Source organism: Octopus bimaculoides, chromosome 4 (assembly GCF_001194135.2).
Source record: "Octopus bimaculoides isolate UCB-OBI-ISO-001 chromosome 4, ASM119413v2, whole genome shotgun sequence".
Classification (NCBI taxonomy): domain Eukaryota; kingdom Metazoa; phylum Mollusca; class Cephalopoda; order Octopoda; family Octopodidae; genus Octopus; species Octopus bimaculoides.
The window spans coordinates 140291999-140299910 of NC_068984.1; the positions used below are offsets into that span (position 1 = coordinate 140291999).

General features: G+C 37.7%; 2 non-coding genes across 2 annotated transcripts; both read right to left on the minus strand.

The window, feature by feature from the left end:
- Positions 1–1489: 1489 nt before the first annotated feature.
- Trnay-gua (transfer RNA tyrosine (anticodon GUA)) lies at positions 1490–1581 on the minus strand. Its single transcript is given in 2 exon segments — positions 1490–1525; positions 1545–1581. It is a non-coding gene; the product is annotated as a tRNA-Tyr (tRNA).
- Positions 1582–2431: 850 nt separating this feature from the next.
- Positions 2432–2523, minus strand: Trnay-gua (transfer RNA tyrosine (anticodon GUA)). Its single transcript is given in 2 exon segments — positions 2432–2467; positions 2487–2523. It is a non-coding gene; the product is annotated as a tRNA-Tyr (tRNA).
- Between the last annotated feature and the right edge of the window lie 5389 nt (positions 2524–7912).

The following is a 7912-nucleotide window of genomic DNA, read 5'->3' on the forward strand; positions in this document are numbered from 1 at the left end:
TCATTCTACTAAAAATTCTTCAAGGTGGTGTCCCAGCATGGCCGGTGTCTAATGACCGAAACAAGTAAAGGATTAAAAAAAAAAAAGATAAGCGATGTAACGAAGGAATATTTTGGTTAATTGACAGAAGGACGTAGGTGTGTAAGCGAATTCTTTAACCACCAAGCCACACCCCTTCATGTGCTCTTCTTACGTGATGATATAAGACACGCACACTGCCTGGGTCACACAGGAAAAGGTTCCGGCACTAAATATGGAAGTATAACCTCATGCTCCTTGCTTTCCTGGCCTTGCTACATCTGGCTATCCATCTTTTCAGACCACTGCAACATTATATGAAGGGAAAACAGTTTATTAACTGTGACAGGTTAAAAATGATATTAAGTGATCCTTTGAGACCTGAAGAAAATTACACTCGAGGGATCAACAGTTTGCCGAGTAGATGGGATCATGTTATCAATAAAGAAGAGAAATTATTATCTTGATTAAATACATCAATTAACACAAAAGAAACATTTCATTCTTTATTAATGAGACAGGACTTTCTTTCCAATTTAATATTTTCATTCCTTTTCAGAATCTGACGGGGAAAGAAAGACATACGTGAATTACCTTAGGGTAAATGTGGAGAAACATGGTGTAATATTGATGAAATGGGATTGTATAAAACTCTATAGTTTACGTGAAATGCCGAAACGAAAACAGAGTATTGTTTATTAATGAGAAAGAATAATCTTTTATTTTAAAGGCACGGATATGAGGAGGACTGAAAACCATTTAAATAACTTATAAGTATACAAATTGAAGCAACATTGAAAAGCATTGATTTTTAAGATGCTTAAAAGTGAAACAATACTTCCATTTTTAAAGTGTGTATTACGAGAAAAAGACATGAAGATAATTTCGAAGTATTTCATTAAAAGAGTTAGAAATATATTAATTGTAAAACATAATGATGTATAAAAATCAGTAGAAATTTCCTGTTTGACTTTACTGCAGTACCACCTCCTTTTCGTTTCGGTATTTCTAGAAAACTATGATGTTTTTATGTTCCCGATTTCTTCGAAATTATACAGCAATTCTCTACGTTTACATACATTTTGTAGACTTGGCAGTCTCTGTCACAGGTAGACGGATACTGGCTTCAAATTTTAGCACAAGGTCAGAAAATTTAAGGAGAGGGGCAAGTCGATGTAATTGACCCCATTGATCAACTGGTAGTTATTGTATCGATCCCGTAAGAATAAAAAGGAAATTCGACCTCGACAGAATTTGAACTCAGAACGTAAAGACGAACAAAATGCCGCTAAACATTTTGCTCGGGATGCTAGCGATTCTGCAAGCTCGCTGCCTTATCGGTAAACGAATGATACCATCGACTTGAAAAACTGTAATGCATGGAAACCTCGTCAACATTTGATCAGTAACAGAAACAAGTAGAATACAACGACTATGAGAGTGAAGGCAAAAAAAAAATAACTAAAACGGATCTCGCGAGACGGATTCGAACCACCGACCTAAGGATTACAGATTTTAACAACGCACTACAGTCCTCCGCTCTACCAACTGAGCTATCGCGAGAACGTAACACCGACGATCAAAATAGTATATATTATCACCAGTTCTGTTTTTTGTTTTCGTTAATCATGTGATTTGTTACTTTCTTTTATCAGGAATGGTTTCAAATTCTGGCACAAGGCCTGAAATTTTCTTTAGCAGAGGATTCAGTCGATTACATCGAACCCAATGCGTAGCTGGTACTTATTTATCGATCCCGAAAGGATGAAAGGCAACGCCGATCTCAACATAAACACGAACGAAATGCTGCTAATTTTTTTTCCAGCGCGCCAACAATTCTAGTTTGCTGCCTTTCTTCTGCTAATAATTCTTCTTATAGACACAAGGCCAGGAATCTGGGGGAAATGGACTAATCGATTACATCGACCCCAGTGCTAAATTGGTATTTATTTCATCGACCTGAAAGGATGAATGCATAACAACCAACAAAAGCCGCTAAGCCTTCTGTCCGCTGTGCTAACGATTCTGCCAGCTCGCTGCATTATCAAAATAAAATAAGTATATATTACGAATAAAAACAAAAAACAATTATCTCGTGCGACGGATTCAAACCACCGACTTAAGGATAATAATTCTTAATAAACCATTACAGTCCTCCGCTCTACAAACTGAGCTATTGCGAGAACACGTTATTAATAAGTAACAGAAATCTTGCGAACGATTTAAAGCATTAAAACCTCGGCAACATTTGATCAGTAACAGAAGAAAATACGAGACGTAACAGAAACAACGTAGATATAATGCATGTATAAGGAACAAAAAGAAAATCTCGCGAGACGGATTCGAACCACCGACATAAGGATAACAGTTTTTGATTAATCACTACAGTAGCGTGAGAAAAAGCAAAAACGGATCTCGCGAGACGGATTCGAACCACCGACCTAAGGATTACAGATTTTAACAACTCACTACAGTCCTCCGCTCTACCAACTGAGCTATCGCGAGAACACGCCAGATAAGCTCAAAGTTACTTATTTTAAATCTTCTGTTTTTGCTATTACTCTATCGACATTCTTCCTTTGTTACGTTGATGATAAAACCAGACTATCAAATGGTGTGTGACATTTGTATACAAGTCTCTATATGCTTGTGTGTTTACGAGATTTATGTTTCTATCACAGATACGAATGTTGGCTCTGAGCGCATAAGTATATGAGAGCGTGTTTCTGTGTAACGTTGATTTTTATAACCATTAGTATTGGAAAACATGAATATTTTTTTTTAACAACACGCCACCAATCGGTAAACTCAACGCCCCTTTCTCAATATATAAGGGAGGTAAGTCTGCACAAAACTGCGTTGGAGAAAATTGATTTATTTTCTCCTTCTACTTTGCAAACCCTCAAGGAATTCCGATGCAAAAGCTATATTCAATTATGAACGGGATAAATAATTTGAATTTATTGCTACAATCAGAAAAACCAAATTCCAAGACACGAGACGAGAGAGAAGGGGATCTCCATACATCCTGCCCAAAAGAACCACAATACAAGCTTCCCAACCGCCACCAAGTATCGACGACCACACTAGAGTTGGCAGAATACCAATAGCTTCTGGGAATATAGTAACGGTATTGAATAATCTTATATTGTGCTTGATGGGTTAAAGGAGAATTTTGTTTTTCACAATATAGAAACATTTCTCATGGCACCAGCAGACAAAATGGATATGGTGTTGCCCCATAGGATAGCAAGGAAAATGTGCTGCGATGAGGCTCGCACTTCCGGACAGCAATCTCTGCAGTGAGCAAAGATATGATCCGAGGGCCAAGAACACCAGAGGTCTCAACTGCCTCAAGCTCGACCGAAAACTTCCCAGAGACCGACCGATACCTTGACAGTTTGCTTTTCTCAGCCTGACGAGTAGCGGAGCCTGGGCTGATAGCTGACGACACCAAGATGCTGCTGAAGAAGGTGTCACGGCATTTGGCATCCCAGATGAGGGGCCTATCACCACGGAACGAGAAAACTGTTATACCAATAAACAACATCGCGAAGGTCTCGCCACCCACTTCCATTGTCGCACAAGTGACCCCAAAGTCTACCAGTACATCCCTCTGTCTCTTCAGATTGAGATTATACTTACTCTTTTACTTGTTTCAGTCATTTGACTGTGGCCATGCTGGAGCACCACCTTTAGTTGAGCAAATCGACCCCAGGACTTATTCTTTGTGAGCTTAATACTTATTTTATCGTTCTCTTTTGCCGAACCGCTAAGTTACGGGGATGTAAACACACCAGCATCGGTTGTCAAGCAATGTTGGGGGGACAAACACAGACACATATACACACACACACACATATATATATATATATATATATATATATATATATATATATATATATATATATATACATTATATACATATATACGACGGGCTTCTTTCAGTTTCCGTCCACCAAATCCACTCACAAGGCTTTGGTTGGCCCGAGGCTATAGTAGAAGACACTTGCGCAAGGTTCCACGCAATGGGACTGAAACCGGAACCATATGGTTCGTAAGCAAGCTACTTACCACACAGCCACTCCTACACCTATGTACTTGTGTATAGAATTGAACTTGTTTATTTTTTACACACACATATACATCGATATGTATACATTCGTGAACATTCAGCACGAATTGAAGAATCTAAAACACGCTCAAACCGAACACAGAAGACACGGGAGAATAAATAATTATGTAAGGAAATACAGGAGAGGGGTAAATTTGGTTGATGGGGGATGGATTTGAGCCACCGACCTAAGGATAAGGATTACTACTCTTTACCAACTTAGCCACCACCAAACACGAAGTCGCGCGTCAAACTTATGCATATTATTACCAGTTCTATTTTTGCTATCACTAATCAAGCAATTTGATATTTACGCTAATGATCCTTTCTACTAAAGGCACAAGGCCTGAAATTTTGGGGGAGGAGAATAGTCGATTACACCAACCCCAGTGTTCTACTGGTACTTAATTTATCGATCCCCAAAAGATGAAAGGCAAAGTCGACCTCGGCAGAGTTACAACTTGAACTCAGAACGTAAAGACGGACGAAATGCCACCAAGCATTTCGCCCGGTGTGCTAACGATTCTGCCAGCTCACAGCGTTTATTAACGTTAATAATAAAACCCGGATCTTTGTGGTTTACGTCACTGTTTAAAATTGTGTTCCAATTGTTTTCAAATTTGGCATATGGATTAAGTTTTGTATGCTGATTAAGAAAATGAAATTCATTTTCCCTATAAATCCATAATTAAAAGGTTATTGGCCTTTAAAGTTTGCAAAATTTGGGTACTTTACCCAATCAGAAGCGGGTATTTTAGACATCACCGTGGCTAAGAAGTTTGTTTCTATAGTAACCAAAGATGCTGCGCTTACGCACAAGGAGTGTAACCACCACTTGTTCTATAATTCTATTTATAACAGATGGGACTCACACCCTAAAATCCTAGAGTGTAGTGCAAACTTTTGTTCTTGGATTTTTTAAAGTAATAAATGTCTGTTTTAAACAATATTTTGACTGTTATTTCTAGCAACTCCTGTTGGTTTGTTCGTAGCTTTAAAATATTTACTTTGCTCACGAATGTTTTAATGTTAACTTTGCTCGTGTATATTTTAATCCTTTGACTGTTATTTCTAGCAACTCCTGTTGGTTTGTTCATAGCTTTAACATATATAATTTGCTCATGAATGTTTTAATGTTAACTTTGCTCGTGTATATTTTAATGTTTTGACTGTTATTTCTAGCAACTCCTGTTGGTTTGTTCGTAGCTTTTAAATATTTAATTTGCTCGCGAATGTTTTCGTATTTTTCAGTTTACTGTTGCTAGTTTAATGTTTTTATATACAACGAACGCGCTGTTTTCTGATTGGCTGAAAATTCTGAAAATTATCAAATTTTGAAGACCTGTAACATTTTTGCGAATTTTTTCTGGAATAAATGAATAACAAATTCGGATTCAGCATCAAAAATTACATCTATATGATACATTAAAAAATTATTTTAAAGATAATTGTAAACAGTGTCGAAAAACACAAAGATCCTAAAACCGTACCGGTTAAATTGTACGTAGTGTAAATGTTTGTATATGTCTGTATATGTGTGTGTTTAAGAGATGTTTGTTTCCATATAAAGTATGTCAGAGGGCGTAAAGCTAGTTTTTACTGTAATTATTGTTGCAAAACTTTCGAATGAAAAATTACCCCAAATTGTTGTTGTTTAGCTCCAAGTCGGCCTTCATTCACTTTAATTATAATTGATGGCCTTCCAGAATTGCCTATCTTATCGGGTTGCTTAGATATCTTGCCAGCAACACAACCGAAATTCTCATGTGAACAAAGTCCTCTAGCGTTTGTCGTCAAGTGGAAGCATTACACAAACTTTTGCAGAAAAGTCGTCCATCATTGCTCAATCGTAAAAAGTTTGTTCTTACACAATAACGCAAAACCACATATTGCCCAAATTGCACAGGAAAAGATTATAACATTAAATATTGAGGTTTTGTCTCATCCTCCTTACTTTGCTGACCTTATTCCATCGGACTATCCATCTTTTCAGACCATTGCAACATCATTTAGAGAAAAGCAGCTTATAAAGTGTGAAGAGTTAAAATATGATATCGAGTGTTGCTTTACTTCGAAACCTGAAGAATTTTACACCTTAAAATCGACAATTTGCCAAATAGCTAGGATTATGTAAATAATAATGAAGAGTAATATCATCACGATTAAACATATCAATTAAGACCAAAGAAATCATTCTTTATCTTGAAATGCGACAGGACTTTCTTTCCAACATAATACTTCCATCTCGTTCGTAATCCGATTAAAAACAATCCCGAATTATCTTAGACTGGGTGTGAGAAATACGACGTGAATGCGAAGAAATTGGGAAAATATAAAGCACTATAGTTTACGTGAAATGCCGGAACGAAAACAAAGAATTGTTTATTACAGAAAGAAAAATACTTTCATTTCAAAAACGCTTGTATAACGAGGATTGGAAAACATTTAAATAACTTATAAGGATTTAATTAAGAGTAACATGAAAAAAACTTTAATTTTAAGATGCCATGATGTATACAGGAGACAACAATACAATCGTTTTAACATTGAATGAATTTCAAGAAAATAAGTTGGTGCCTTTAGAGTTCGGAGGCGCGTGGCCGAGTAATTAGAGGTGTTGCGCTCATGATCGTAAACTTTTGGTTTCGATTCCCGATACTAAAGGATTTTGTTCCGTTCGGCAACAGAAGCAGTGACCCTTCCATTTACCGCAGTTTCCAGGATGTGGGAGGGAACAAAGGCGTTGCAGAATGTGGCATCCCAAATGAGGCACCTACCTCTTACCCAAGGACAGAGAGTAAGACCATTTGGTCTCTACCCATCACTTCTGGATAATCCCGCCGGCTCCAGAACAGAGGGGATATTAACCCGAGCCCTGGCCCGCGTAATGGCTAAGCTTAGCTCAGTGTGACGAGCGAAACAACCAGCATTCAGGCGGCAGGACAAACCATGAAGGGTTGTGGAGTCGGAGGGGCCTACACAGTGATATCTCAGTCACCTGCAGACGTCGGCTCCAACTCCGAGAGCAATGAAGATGCGAGATTGAGTAAACCACCAATGATGGACACAGGCAGGGTATGAATTCAGTCCCCTGAGAATTTTGCACTTGCAGAAAGTGGGAGACACCTTGAAAATTGATCAGATTGACCAAAAAGAGAGTTGAAAGTAACACCTGAGTGCAGATTGCCCCATATTCTCTGCTTCCGTCTATTCTCAGCTGTGTCAGGAACTGACAAACCCAGTTCTCGCCACTGTAGCAGAGTTCCATCCATCTCCGTGTTAAAACTAGTCCATGTTGGAAAGGAGACTTCGATGTTTAAATACAATGTAATGTAAATGTTTGCATATGTCTGTATATGTGTGTGTTTAGAAGGTATTTGTTTCTACAATGTACGTCAGAGCGTGTAAAGCTCGTTTTTACTGAGATGACTTGGAAAACTTTCGAATGAAAAATTACGATTTTCGTCTCCAGCAAATATTTCCAACGTCATTTCTTTAATTTGTCATATCAGAATTGTTCTGAAGGACAACAAAGACTAAAAACCAAATCATCTATCGTTGTAGTATTTGTTAACTTTGGCGAAACCGGATTTTACTCTCGTTCTTAATCGATTGTGTATACAAGAAAATTAATCGAATATATATTGGAAATTCTTTCTCGTATACTATATGATTCTGAAATGTAAGATTCTGAAATATAAGATCTTATTCAAAACTTTAATCTCTCCCTATCTCTCTCTCTCTCTCTCTCTCTCTCTCTCTCTCTCTCTCTCTCTCTCT